This window comes from Callithrix jacchus, chromosome 7 (assembly GCF_049354715.1).
Source record: "Callithrix jacchus isolate 240 chromosome 7, calJac240_pri, whole genome shotgun sequence".
Taxonomy (NCBI): Eukaryota; Metazoa; Chordata; class Mammalia; order Primates; family Cebidae; genus Callithrix; species Callithrix jacchus.
Window position 1 is genome coordinate 83,587,476 of NC_133508.1, and position 14,606 is coordinate 83,602,081.

Below are 14,606 nucleotides of genomic sequence, written 5' to 3' on the forward strand. Positions count from 1 at the left end.
AGGGAAAGCAGAGGGATTGTTTGAATGACAGTCACATAGTCAGTTACCATATAGGAGGAATTTTGATGGACAGATCAGGTAGGGGCCATGCTAGGCTGAATCATGGCCTACTATGATGTCCACATCTTAATCCATGGAACCCATGATAACAGACCATCTATGTCAAAATGGATCTTGAAGATGAAAGGAAGTAATGGATCTTGAGGTTGTGATATTGTTCTGGATTATCTGAATGAGCTTGATGTAACACAGGGTCTTTATAAGACGGAAAGAGATGCAAGGGCAGTAAGAGAGAGAGATTTGTAATGCTCTTTGCTTTCAAGTGAGAGGAGAGGCCAGTAACAAAGAATGCAAAAAGTAAAACCCTGGAGCTGAAAGGCCAAGGGGCAGGGCTCTCCCTGAGACCTTCTGGAGGGGTTTGGTCCTGTCCAGAACTTGTTTTCACCCATTTCTGACTTTGACTTCCAGAACCGTAAGAGAATAAAAAGATGTTATATTAAAGCCCTGAGGTTGTGATGGTTTATTACAGCAGTAATAGGAAACTAATACAGGAACAGACAAGCAGGCAGGAAGGAGACAAGTGTATGGGCAGACAGGCTGGAGGGCAGGCAGGAGATTGGAAGGTGGGTGGAGATTCAGGGATGCAGGTGGATAGGAGACAGCTAGACAAGCAGGTAGGGAGCCTGGAGAAAGATGAGAGAGAGAGAGAAGGGCAGGCAGACTGGGGGACAGAAGGCCGGACAGCAGGTAGGTGGGAATAAGAGCAGCTGGGTAGATAGGAAGCAGGATGCAGGTAGACAGGCAGGAGATGCGAGCAAGGGTGAGGAAGACAAAATGGCAGGTGGAGGCCCTCAGAGCTGGTCCTTGTTCCCACAATGGTTAAAGAGCCTCCTGAGATGCAGGTGGATTCCATTTTCGGATTTCAACACAATTTGTGGTCTGGGGTTGGGGATTCTGGTGGGATCAGGCAGCAGCTCAAAGCGGATCAGGGTCAGGGCCACCTTCAGCTCATTCATGGCCAATTGTTTTCCAATGCAGTTCCTGGGCCAGGCAGAGACAATAATTGAGAAGCAGCCTTGGACTCCATTCTGAGCCATGCAGGCTTTGGTCTCTGAGCTCCATTCCTGAGCTGGGCATTCAGGGGCCACCTCATATGTCCATCCCCCATCTTTTTTCCTTTCAGCCCACACGTCTCTACCAAGCCTCAGTTCTCTGCCTTCCATGATGTTGTACAGAGCATGCCTGTTTTCCAGGGCTGGCTCCTAACTCCCACCTCTGCTCTCAGTAGGCCTGAAATCCTCTGGCAGGACAAGGCCAGGGCTCTAAGGCACAGAGTCTAATCACATGGATGGATGGTTTGTTCACTGCTCCACAGACATTTCTGGTTCCCCAGTGTGGAGGCCAGTTGGGTCCTGTAGGGTGAGGATGGGTCACACGCTCAGATGATCTTTATGTAGGGGGCACACAGGGACCTGGATCCTCAGAGATGGGCTGAGATGGGTGGGAGAGGGGAGTCAGATGGGCAGTGGGAGCCTTCTGGCAGGGCACTGGGTGGATGGTCCTCAGCCATTACCCCATCTGCTTCCCACTCTGGGGTTCTGGCTCCTGCCTCCCTTCACTCCTCCATCCACCAGAAATGTTTCTCTTTGCTATCCTTAAGTCTTCTCACCTAGACTTTCTGGATTCCTACTTCCCCTCCCTCCACACTGAAGCCACAGCCCAGCTCAGACCCTCCTATACCCTTCATCATAGCGGGGACAGTGTCCCACTGCCTCAGCTGGCAGCCAAGCCCTCCATGGGCTGTTGCCTTACCCTCCTTCTAGCCCCCGTCCTAGTTGTGATCATGTGGAGATGGCTGAGAACATCCTCACCCAAGCTCTGCATGCCACACCTTCAAGGCTAAGGCCAGGGCCCAGCTGCCTGTCAACCTCTGCCAGCTGTGCCTCTCCCTCCTCAGGCCCCTGGGCAGCATTTGTACTCCATCCATGGAGAGTCACAGTCTAGTGCCTCGGACAGTGCAAGAAGCCAGGACGCTCAGTGAACCCCTCAGTGAGCAAATGAGTGAGCAACCAAAAAGGATGGATGAGGGAGCGACGTGTATCTGGAGCACAGGATGTGTTTCTGTAAAACAAATCTTTGGCCTTGACTGTGAACTCTTAGAGGCAGGGACAGTGCCTGTTATCTGTTTCCCCATCACCTGGCATAGAACTTGGCACTCAGAAACAGGCTTAATTCAAAGGAAAAAAATTAAAGTAAAAGGGAATGGAATTCATGAAAGTAAATATTTGTGCTGACCTGGTAATAGAGCTGCCCTGGACTCTCCTGTTCTCTAGCGGCAGCAACATGGTCTGCAGCCGATGTCAAGTGGGACCTACTCACCCTGGGTAAACCAGATCCTGAGAAGCACATTTTCGGAGGAACAATTTGCTTACAATCTGTTTTGTAAAAGGTGAGTCATCTTTTGAAGAATTTTCAAGAGTATGCACTCAGAAAAAACTTGTTTGTACTCAGTCCTTACAAAACTTCTGGAGATTTGTATTCCCCTGGCCGATTCCTGCAGCCTTTGAGGATTTTCGTAGCAGGTGTTATAGAGTGTACTTGTCTAACCCAACAGCTATTTCAAATGGATTGCATATTTTGCACAGCAGAAACCGTTAAAATCTACGTGTCTTATACCAAATAGTGGTCTTATTCTCAGAGGAAGTTTATTGTCCTCAATATTTTCTGCTTTCTTGCCAGAGTTGTGCTATGTGGACTCTAGGGATTATATCCAGGTATACAGATCTCACTTCACCTGTCACATTTTGACAAGTGGGGCAGTTGTAATAGGAATCTGAACATTAACATGTAGGAAGAAAATTGTGTTTGAATATACTGCAAACATAGAAACAACACATATTGGTTTAAAAGTTTCTTCAAATGCGCTTTCAACCCTCTCTACCTCTACTTTAGTGTGTTGACTTCTGAAAATACTGATATACATCAAGCAAAATTTGGTAAGAGTTGAGTATAAGCATTACCATGGTAATAAACAGCCTTAAAAAAAGTTTCTTCAAAGGTTTACTGTTGCCTTTCAAGTCTAGGACTGAGGAATTAGGACATGCAAGGCATCTTGGTAACAAAAACATACAAGTTTAACATTTCATTTAGTAATTTGAGAATTAATGAATTGAGGAGAAAGTGTGATAGGCTGGATTGAGAAAGGTGGGAAGAGAGAAATTCATTCTTTATGATTCCTGACAATTGAAAAGCACAAAACCTGAAGTTTAATTTATATTTTAATCTAATTCACAGAGTCACACTCCTAAGGTAAGGAAAACACCAGAACACACTGAAGTTTGGGATGCCCACTGACAGCGATTTCTGGCTGGCCATTGGGAAAGAGAATTGCACCCAGAGCCTCCCCCTATTTCTCCACCCCCATTACCACCCAGGAAGCCTGGGATACTCCTGAGAAGGGCAGGAAAGTGTGGTTGTGTCAGGCAGAACCTGGCACAAGGTGAGAAGCATCGTTCAGCCTGCTGAGTGAGCTCCAGGGCTGGGACAGGCAGGGGTGCATCTGCTGCTTCTCACCCATGAGGCAACAGGATTCCCAGAGCGGGAGCAGGCGATGTTGATCTCGAGAACTGACCCTATCCCCTCCTTCCAGGGCCTCTTTACCTCTGGGTTTGGTCACACTTTCAGATTGTGGTGAAGGCCATAAATGGAAAGGGAAACTCTGAATTTGTGGGGAGAGAGCAGGCTGAGTCTATGCTTGAGTGGCCTGGTTTCTCAGCCAGCAGGAGGCAAGTGCATGCAGAAGAGGCCTGGTGCCACAAATCATGCTTTGAGCAGGGCAAGATTCTGTTGCAGTAGAGATAGGCTGTGCTTGGCTAAGCATGGGAGCTTGGGCTGAGGGGCAGAAAACCAGGAATGCAGGAATCAGAAGCAAGAAAGTGTGAAAGCAACTGGGCATGGTGACTCATGCCTGTAATCCCAGCACTTTGGGAGGCCGAGGTGGGTGGATCCCCTGAGGTCAGGAGTTTGCGGCCAGCCTTGCTTTCTTCATTTGGGGAGGCTGTGGTGAGAGTGCAGGGTTGGTCTTTTGTTCTGTGTTTCAACATGGTGAAACCCTGTCTCTACTAAAAATACAAAAATTAGCCAGGCATGGTGGAAGGCACCTGTAATCCCAGCTACTCGGGAGGCTGAGGCAGGAGAATCACTTGAAACTGGGAGGAGGAGGTTATAGTGAGTCAAGATTGTGCCACTGCACCCCAGCCTAGGTGACAGAGCAATGCTCCAGCTCAAGAAAAGGGAAAGCATCATAGCTTACTTTTTGAAGTAACTCACATGAGAACTCATGTTTATGAAGTGTTTCCCAAGAGCTAATGAGGGGTTTACATTAACTCGTTCGTCTTAACAGCAATCCTCCAAGGTAGGCACTTTTTAATTTTTTTATTATTATTTTGTGAGACAGGGTCTCACTCTGCCTCCTGGGCTCAGGTGATCCTTCCACCTTAGCCTCCCAAGTAGCTAGGACTACAGGCACACACCACTATGCCCAGCTAGTTTTTGTAGAGATGGGGTTTTGCCTTGTTTCCCAGGCTGGTCTTGAACTCCTGGACTCAAGTGATCTGCCTGCCTCGGCCCCCCAAAGTGTTGGGATCACAGGCGTGAGCTACTGCACCCGGCCCAAGGTAGGCACTCTTATATCCTTATTTGTTAGACAAGGCACCCGAGGCTCAGAGCAGACTTGCTTATGATTGCACAGGTAGCATGTGGCTGGGATAGAATTCAGACCCAATGAGGAGTGAGTAATTTGGTGACCGATGGTCATGACAGAGGGCTCAGATCTGGTCATCAGTCAGCTGTTACCTGCTATCAACCTCAGGGTTCCTCACAGATGGTGCAATAGCTGACCTACTTTTGACATGGGATTCCTGATCTCCCTCATTTGACTTGACCCCTCAGGAAACAGCTGTATCCCCCTCTGTTCCTGTCTGATTCTCTCTTTGGCCCTCCACATTTTAGGGAATAGAATTTTAGGGCTCCAGGCCCTAAAATCCAGAGGTCACATTCAGAGGCTGTAAATATGATATAAATTGGAGAAGATTCCAAAGATTGAGTCATCGTCTGATTAACTGATATGTATATGCAGTGCTTTGCAATTTTCAAAAGGAGTTACACACATATCAAATATGGAGGATGTTAAAAAGATGTGACAGTGAAGACACATGAATGACACGATTGGCCCCGGGTCCTGTAGTGTTGGAGTCTGCAGTAGTAGAATCAAAGAATGTCATTGCCACCATTCGAATTAACCATAGCATCGTAAACCTTGGATTCTAGAGGTGATAGATTGTTAGCTGGAATGATAGAAGTTTAGAATACAAGTCTGCTGGAATATCAGAATTGAAAGGAACTTAAACAGGTCATTTAGGCCAGTGTTCCACATTAGAAAATGCACTTTATGAGTCAAAAAAGAAACGAATATTTATTGAAATTTTGTTGTGGCCCAGTTCTGTGCTAGGAATTTCACATACATCATCTGATCTACAAAGTAAGGAGGAGGGGGAGCTGGAGAAGATCAGGAGGAAGAGGCACTTGGTTTTCCTGTACATCCTCCTCTTGGTCAAAGTGAAAAAAGGAGACCCAGAGATGTTCAGAACTGCTGAAGCACACATGGATTTCTGACCCTCCATGTGTCCCTCTGGATAACTTAGTTGAGTAGGTGGGGGAATTCATACCTTTGGACAAGGAGTGCCCATCAGGGAGGGTGATGGGAGTGCCGAACTCTTTGCCAATGCTTGGCACTGGTGGGTAGCATCTCAGAGTCTCCTTGACACACATGGTGGTGTAAGGTATCTGGTCCAGGTGGTCCCTGAAAGAAACCCATCCTGAACATCAGAAGGGCCTGGGCAGACCAGGTGAATCCCTTTACAGAGAGGGCAGGGCTCCCTGACCTTGTGGGCCCTCACTCATCAGGTGATGGAGGTTCCATGCCCCAGGAGGCCTTGGATCTCCTCTGGGCACCTCTGCTGATGCTTGGGGTGTGTGGCCAGAGCATAGAGAATCCAGAAAATACTGCTGGCTGTGGTGTTGTGTCCCTCGAACATGAATGTGTCCACCTCAGCACGGAGGTCCTTGCTTTCTCTATATTTGGGGAGGCTGTGGTGAGAGTGCAGGTTTGGTCTCTTGTTCTGTGCTTCTGGGGGCCACTCTTGGTGTCTGTCAGTTGGCAGTTTGTCTTGTGTCAACTCCCACTTGCCTCCTGTCCCTTCCATCTCTATCCTGAAAGTCAGTGTGGGCTTAGGAATTCAGACTCAGTATTCCTGCAGAAAAACATCCAGAGAGCTAGGAAGGGGAACTGGTGAGAAATAGAGGTTATTTCTTCAATGTCAACGAACAAGAGCCTCTGGATTTTCTACACTGGTGTTGTCTTAGTCACCCCATGACCCAGGACAGGGAATACATAGATGCTGCAAATCCAAGTCAGTGCGGACATGACATTTGTATTACAGATCTGGGACAATTTTCATCTCAGAGCACCTCAACTTGGTAAAAAAAGAAAACAAGACATTTGGTCCCACACAGCTGTTTGAAACACCCAGTACTAAGTGAATATTGCTGGCCATAAGCTGGGTTGTGCCTGTGGCAATGATTAGTAAAATGTGTAGGGTTGATGGCTGAACTGCCATTTTCTTCTGGAATTGCACAGATCCAGGCATATGTACCCAAGATAGAAGAGCTGCTACAGCTGGGATGAGGTTTTGCTCTCACCTGATCTCCTCAGAATCACCTTCATGTAGTCAGGATAATAAAGGAGGAGTCAGACTCTGCTCCCCACAGCCATTGCAGGCGGACTCTTGCGACTCTATGCATTTCAGAATTTGTTTTAGCTCTTGGTCCTTCTGGAACTGTCACCAGAGGAAAGACAGATCCATGAAAACCTTCATTTAGTTCTCATCACTGGAGTGGAGTGTAGGCGAGGTTGACTGCAGGGAGATCATTCTGGATCACATAAGATTTGGGAATCTTATGTGATTTCCAAAAGTTAGGAATTTGGAACTATTTCTGATGATCTAGGCAGTGATCCAGGCTCTTGCTGTCTCCTTAGGACTTGACCTGAGCCGGATTCGTGCCCCTGTGGGGAGAGCTGTGTGTGTGCCTTAGAGGAATTATGAATGTCGGAAACCTCAGTTCCGTGCAACCACCATCTCCTCTTAAGTGTGTTCAATTCACAGCCCCTTAGTGAGCCCCTCTCCAGAGGCCCCTTACCTTGCTCTGCCCACAGCCCCTAGTGATGGCAGTGCTGGGAGGGTGGATTCTGTCCCTGTGCCCCCATCTCAGGTCTCAGCTTCAGCTTCCCCTCCTTCCTCTGTTTCTCCTCACATCTGGGCCAACCATCCCACTGTGCCAAGCTCTTGTTGGGTGCTGGGGCACCAGGAGGGGGTGACATGTTTGGCTCCAATGGGCTTATAGTCTAGGTACATGGGAGAGGGGATGGGAGGTCAACACACACTGTTCAGTGATGAAACACAAACACCAATCCCCTCATCTGGAGGACATCATTTAGGCAGCCTTCTTCCTGTGTGCCCAGAATGGTCAGATTTTAAGCCTTGAAGTCACCTTTCTGGAAATTCCCTTCAGTCTTGGGCAAATTGAGCAGACCCAGCCACCTGACCTGAGCCACTCATCCCAGCAGAGTGAGCTCTTTTCCTGCAGCCTGACACCTCTTGAGATTCCTGCCTATGATCGCTACAGACCAGGAACCCCCAACAGGGCAGTTATTCCTCAGATGGGTGCCTGTGCTTCCAGACAAGCTCAAGGACAGGCAGACAGGTTGGGGATTAGTTACTGGGCAGAGAGCATGTAGAACCTTGTTCTCTGAGAACAGCTCAGGCTGCTGGGGTTGTGCAGCCTGGAGAGGAGGAGACCGAGGAATGACCAGGCGTTGCGGTTCACATGCAGGGCTGCCAGGACACACTTCAGATCTGCAGAAGGAGGGCATGGGTGACAGAGCTGAGGACCAGTGAGATGGGCTACTTGGGTAGAAGTGAGCTCCCTGTGACTGGCAAGAGCCATGACTGGAGAAGTGAGCTGGGTGTTCCTTGGAGGGCACATGCTCAGCACACTGTGAGGCCTTTTCCCATGGACTTTCTGAACAGACCTCAGAATGTTGGCCCTCCCTGCCCTCCCACTCTGCTGTCAACTCCTTCCAACCTCCTGGTTGTTCCGGTAGAGCCAGTGGGAGGGAGGGCACAGGAACTGCTGGAGAGCTTTGAGCAACCACTGCCTGTGTAGGTAGAGCTGGGCTGCCTTAAGCAGCAGAAGAAGCAGGATGAGTAGGGAGGCTGCTTGGAGGATCCCAGAGATGCCACCCAGGATCTGCTGGGGCTCAACACAGAGACACACATGGTGCAGCACCTGCTGGATCTCTGAGAGCTCCTGCCTATTTATGACCTTTCCTGCCCACTGCTGGCCACATCCTGGGTTATTGTCACGCTCACCTGTGGACAGGGTTAAAGGGGTGGCCAGAGCTTGGACCTTAGTCCCCTGAATTGATGGACTGTGGAGGATCCACCTGGGGAAATACTGAGATGAAAGCTTCTTTTATGTATGATCTCAATGCCAGTGGTAATGGCCATGTACACACCCATGTGCCCCTGTCCTTGTAACTCACAAATACCTAATGAGTACCTTTTGTGTGTCAAGCAGGATTTTAGGTAGGTGGGCATAGCTTCAGAAAAAACAGACATGAACCATGACCTCAAGGAATTCACAGTCTAGTTTGCCAAATGTTCAGTAGGTGTGGCTGGTTTTATTATTACCCCAATTTCAGTGATGAGAAACTGATTACAGAGAGGTAGAACCTTGTGTTAAGAGTAAAACAGCTCTTCAGAGTTGAAGGTGGAAATAGACTGCTCTGTCAGACTTCAGAACTACCTACCCCAGCTGCCTCTGATGTTCCCTGGAGCTTGTCCCCTTCCACTCTTCAGTCATGGTCCAGGGTCATGGCGTAGGTGGATGGAACACTGGACTTGGACTTAGGATGATCAAGCCTCAGGTTTTCCACATAGGTAACCAGCAACTTACAGTCTCTGAGCCTCAGTTTCTTGTGTTGTAAGGTGAGATCATAACTATTATCTTCAATAACTCTTAGGACTTATTATTTAAGTCATTATTTCATTAAGGAAATGTTTGTTGAGATCATACTTTAGTAACCAAAGGCAGAAAATAAAACCAGTTCAATAAAAAAATTATAAGGCTTTACTGGAGAGTGGAAACCTCCATGAAGGAAAGGAGAAAACTAAAAAAGGAGAGTGAAGTCTTGAAAGAAGAATAGTTCACTAGGTAGAGTTCTAGGTAGAGGGATGGGCACCAAGAACATTATCGAGGTCATACATGAAAGAATAGGGGATGGGACATGTTTATGTTCCTCAACCTCACTTTTGAATGATTTATCTCTTCTGAGTTCACAGTCTATGTTCCAGATTCAGAAAGTAAAACACAACAGATACATCTGGAAGAATTCCTTGGAAGCCAGCTCTACTGGGAACCACAAGTTTCCTGCTGACCTGCTCCTTCACTCACTTAAGGTCTGACTCTCAGCATTCTCCCTTTTTACTGCCTCATGACAAGTAATTCATTACACAACTCACTGGGCCAGAGCTCTGTTCTCTCTTACATAAATCCTGGGTGCTGTTCAAAACAAAGGGCATGTAACTATTTACACCCCAGTTCACCCACTTTTCCTCTAGTTCTATGATTGTTTTCCTTCCCTACCTCCTGCCTCCCTCCCAGAAGGGACTTTTGGACCCAGACTCTGTCCCTGCTGAGCTTAGCATCCAGTTTTCACCTACATGGTGAGAGGTAGCAGTGGAAAGAGCTGTGGAATCTAGATATCTAGCAAGGCCAGCGAAATTTTCCTTGATGATTCCCTGAAATATGTTTTTGAAATGTTTAGATTTCTCTTCTTACTCAGGAACACCAATTATTCTTAGGTTTGTTCATTTAACATAATTCCAAACTTCTTGGAGGCTTTGTTCATATTTAAAAAACTTTTTTCTTTGTCTTGGATTGAGTTAACTAGAAAACCTTGTCTTTCAGCTCTGAAATTCTTTCTTCTACTTATTCAATTCTATTGCTGAGACTTTCCAGTGTATTTTGCATTTCTCTAAGTGTGTCCTTCATTTCCAGAAGTTGTGATTGTTTTTAATTTATGCTATCTATTTCACTGTTGATTTTTCCATTCATATCCTGTGCCATTGTGCATCCTTGACTAGTTTAATAGTCAACCTTCTGAATTCTTTTTCTGGCAATTCAGAGATTTCTTCTTGGTTTGGATTCATTGCTAGTGAGCTAGTGTGATCTTTTGGGGATGTGGAAGAATCTTGTTTTGTCATCTTTTAAGAATTGTTCTTCTGGTTTCTTCTTATTTGGGGAAACTATGTCAGAGGGAAGATCTGAGGCTCAAGGACTGCTTGAGCAGTTCAGATTCTTTTGTCCCATGGGGTGCTTCTTTGATATGATTCTCTCCCCTTTCCCTTAGTGATGTGGCTTTCTGAGAGCCGAACTGCAGTGCTTGTTATTTTTCTCCTGGAGCTAGTCACCCAGCAGAGTTATTGGGCTCTGGGCTGGTACTGGAGAGTGTCTGCATAGAGTGCTGTGATGTGAACTGTCTTTAGGTCTCTCAGCCATGGGTACCAGTATCTGCTCTGGTGGAGGTGGCAGGGGAGTAAAGTGGACTCTGTGAGGGTTCTAGGTTTTAGTCTTGTTTATTGTGCTAGTTTTGTGTTGATTGTCTGTCAGCCAGGAGGTTGCACTTTCAAGAGAGCATCATCTGTGGTAGTATAGGGAGGATCAGGTGGTGGGAGGGGCTGTAGAGCTCCCAAGAGATTATGCCCATAAGATTATGTCTTCGGGTACCAAGGTGAGTAGAGAAAAACTATCAGGTGGGGGCAGTGTTAGGTCTGAGCTTAGACTCTCCTTGGGTGAGTCTTGCTACTGCAGCTGTGGGGAATGGGAGTGTAGTTCTCAGGCCAATGGTATGTTCTCAGGGAATATGGCTGCCTCTGCTATGTCATATAGGTTACCAATGAAGTGGGGGAAAGCTATAATTATGGGCCTCACTCAGCTCCCATGCAGCCCAAAAGGCCCATCTCATTCCCATTATGCTTCACCAATGGCACTGAGTTTATTCCAGGCAGGAGGGGAGCAGGACTGAGAGTTCTCAGTTTACCAGCCTCCTGGTTACCAGCCTCCTGGCTGAGAAAGCAAGCAGGGCTTTTAGGTTTCACACTTCCTCACCTGCTGTGGCTTCTGTGCTGTGTCTGTACTCCTGATCTGCCTCCTCCCCCAGGCTCTGTCTAGGAAACTTCACGTTCGGTCAAAATTATTACAAAGTTCAGCTGGAAATTGCCTTCTTTCTGTGGTCTTTTCCCAGTTCCTCTGCCAGCCCTTTCTAGGGACCTCTGTGAGACAAAGTCAGAAATGGCTTCCTTGGGAACTGACAGTGCCCATGGGGCTCTTCACACTGCTTCTTCTACCCCTGTATTTCATTTGGCTCTCTAAATTCATCTGAGCTTCAGGTAAGATCACATCCTACTCCTATGATCTGGACTCTCAGTTTTCCTAGTGAGGGTGTGTGTGTTCATGGGCAGATGATTCCCCTTTCACATTTTAGACACTTAAACAGTTTTTTGAGTGTTCCTGGGGCCTGCAGCAGCAATCTGCTTCCTCCAAAGGGTCTGGGGATTCTGTCAGCTTTCCAGGTGTTTTCCTGCACTAGTTCTTGGAACAAGAGTTCATGATGTGAGTCTCTACATCCTACTCTATCTGTCCGAGTCGGAGCTGCAAGTTACTCCTGCCTCCTATTTGCCGTTTTTTTCCCCAATTGGTGTAGATTAACTTTTAAAAATTAGTGAAACATACAGAACATAAAATTGGCCACTTTAACACATTTTAATTGTCCAGTTCCATGGTATTAATTACATTCGCAATGTTTTACAACCATCGTCACTACCTATTTTCAAAACGTTTTCATCATTCTAAGAAGAACTCTGTAACCTTTAAGAAAGTACTCTGCCTTCCCTCAGTGCCAAGTAATCTCTAATCTACTTTCTGTCTTTATGTTTGCATATTCTACTACCTGTACGTGGAAGAATACAATATTTTTCCTTTTGCGTCTGGCTAATTTCACTTAGCATACTGTTACAGTGATCATTGCTGCTGTAGCATGTATCAGAAATTCATTCCTTTTTATGATGGAATAATATTCCATTGTATGTATATACCACATTTTGTGTACCCATTCATCTGTTGGTGGACCCTTGGTATCTTTCTGCCTTATAACTATTGTGAATAACGCTGCCACAGCTTGCAAGTATCTATTCTAGTCGTTGCTTTCAAGTCCTTTGGTTATATCCTCAGGAATGGAATTGCTGGATCCTATGGTAATTGTGTTTATGTCTTTTACAGGAACCACTAATCTGTTTTTCAAATTGGCTATCCCAATTTACATTCACCAGCAATTCATAAGACTTCTAATTTCCCCATATTCTATTCAGCATTTTGTTATTTTCTGTTAAAAAACAATTGTAGATTTCCTAAAGGGTGTGAAGTGGTATTTCATTGTGCTTTTGATTTGCATTTCTTAATGACTAATGAAATTGAGCATCTTTCCAGGTGCTTGCTGACATTTTGCATATCTTCTTTGCAGAAGTGTTTATTGAATTCCTTTGGTGATTTTTGAATGAGGTCTTTGTATTTTGATATCGAGTGTTGGAGTTCATTCTATATTCTCATTTGATTTGTGAATATATTCTCCCACTCTGTGGGCTGTCTTTCAATCCTTCCATCCACTTTTTAAACTTTGTATATGATGTAGTTCCCCCTCCTTGCCCACATTCCTTATTTCTTTGATCACTCTGAGGTTTCCATTTCTTCTGTTGCAATAAGACTTTCCCCTATATGATTCACCTTCCTCTTTTCACTCAAGTACTAGGGGACATAATGGGAATGAGTGCCCACTGTCCTGTGCTCTCTGAGCATGGGCAGCCTGAGCCCTTGTGTACCACCTAATGCCAGGGGACCTCTGCTGACCATTATGTCCAGGATGTTCTTGGCTCACTTTCCTGCCCCAATCCTCCCTTCTCCCTCCACTGCTGCCCTTTCACTCACTGTCTGGCCTGTGCTTTTCCTGTCCCTTCTCAGAGAAGGGCTGAATTATTCTAGTAATGTGAGAGTCCAGGAGACTCTGAGAGAGGTGCTGGCTGCAGGCACCAAATGGAAGAGAAGCCCCTTCATGGTAGCAGAATGAGGTATTAGACCTTAGGCAGAGGAAGGTCTGTCTATGGGCTAGGAATGGACAATAAGTGGGAGGAATACCTGGGACCAGATCCAGAAAAAGAAGCAAGGTCTGAGTTGAGAGAGGTTGGTATAATCAGGGATACCAGCCCAGTGAAATTGGGAGGAGTGCATGGGGACCAGGTGCTGGAACAGGGCTCAGAGTCAGGAGCACTAGCATCTAAGCCGTCAGCAAGTGTAGACAGGGTTGAGCATGCTCCTGCTCCATCAGGGTGGCCAGCCAGAGAGGCAGGTGACCACCATAAAGCTGTGCTGTTGGGGAGAAGCTGCTTGGGGTCTGACATCCTCTCCTACTAGCTAGACCCATTTGTCTACCTTGGTTCCTCCCAGCCCTTGCTGGACAATTGCCTACTCCATGAGTTTCCTGAGGAGCCTGCAGGCCCTATGTGAGAGGGAGGCTGACAGGTGCCCTAGTGACATGGCCAGGCAGACTCCCTTTTCACATCTCATTTGGGCTGAGAAGAGCTGGATCCCTAAGGCCCTCATGCAAGACCAGGCTTGTGAGGCTTTCCTGATCAGCTCACTGCAGCCCTGGTACAGCTGAGATGTGGTGTGTCTTTGATCAAACTCCTGATGGAAACTTCATTCCCAATGTGGCAGTGTTTGGAGCTGGGTGTTTCTGGGAGGTGTTTAGATCATGTGGATGGATCATTACTGAATACATTAGTGCCCCCATTCTACCCTGCAAGCATGAACAAGTTCTTATCATTGGTGGCATGAGGAGGTTCCCAAGAGGGCAGGTTCTCAAAGAGAAGGGCTTCCTCAATCTCTCTCTTGCTTTTTCCCTTGTCGTGTGATCTCTGCATGTGGTCACTCGCCTTTTGCTTTCTGCCAAGAGTGGAAGCAGCCTGAGGCTTTTACCAAACTGCCAACTTTACCAGGCTGCCAAAACTTGGACATTCCAGGCAACAGAATTTTGTGGCAAATAAACCTCTTTTTGTTATATATTACCCAACCTCAGGTATTCTGTTATAGCAAAAAAACCACAAAACACACCAAGACAGGTTGTTAGCTCAGCTCTACTCTGATTCATATAGTATAAGAAAAGCTAAATGTTACTGTAATGGAGGCCTAGTATTTTTCACCTAACGGAGGTGTGAGCTTCTCCCTCTGATACCCTAGATAAAAGACCTTTGTTGAAATTCAGCTACCATGGGAGCCTCAGGAGCTGGTGAGAGTGTGGGCATCAGAGTTCACAAGAAGTGAGGCTGTGTGTAAGGGGTAGGTCAGGTCTGGCCCTGCCGGGATCTGGTACCAAA

General features: G+C 46.7%; 1 protein-coding gene and 1 pseudogene across 1 annotated transcript in view; one reads left to right on the forward strand and one right to left on the reverse strand.

Moving 5' to 3' along the window:
• The window catches only part of CYP4X1 (cytochrome P450 family 4 subfamily X member 1), a 266,175-nt gene that overhangs the window by 112,316 nt on the left and 139,253 nt on the right, over nt 1-14,606 (forward strand). The gene's annotated exons all lie outside the window — the stretch shown is intronic.
• Nucleotides 524-8,982, reverse strand: LOC118142831 (uncharacterized; annotated as a pseudogene).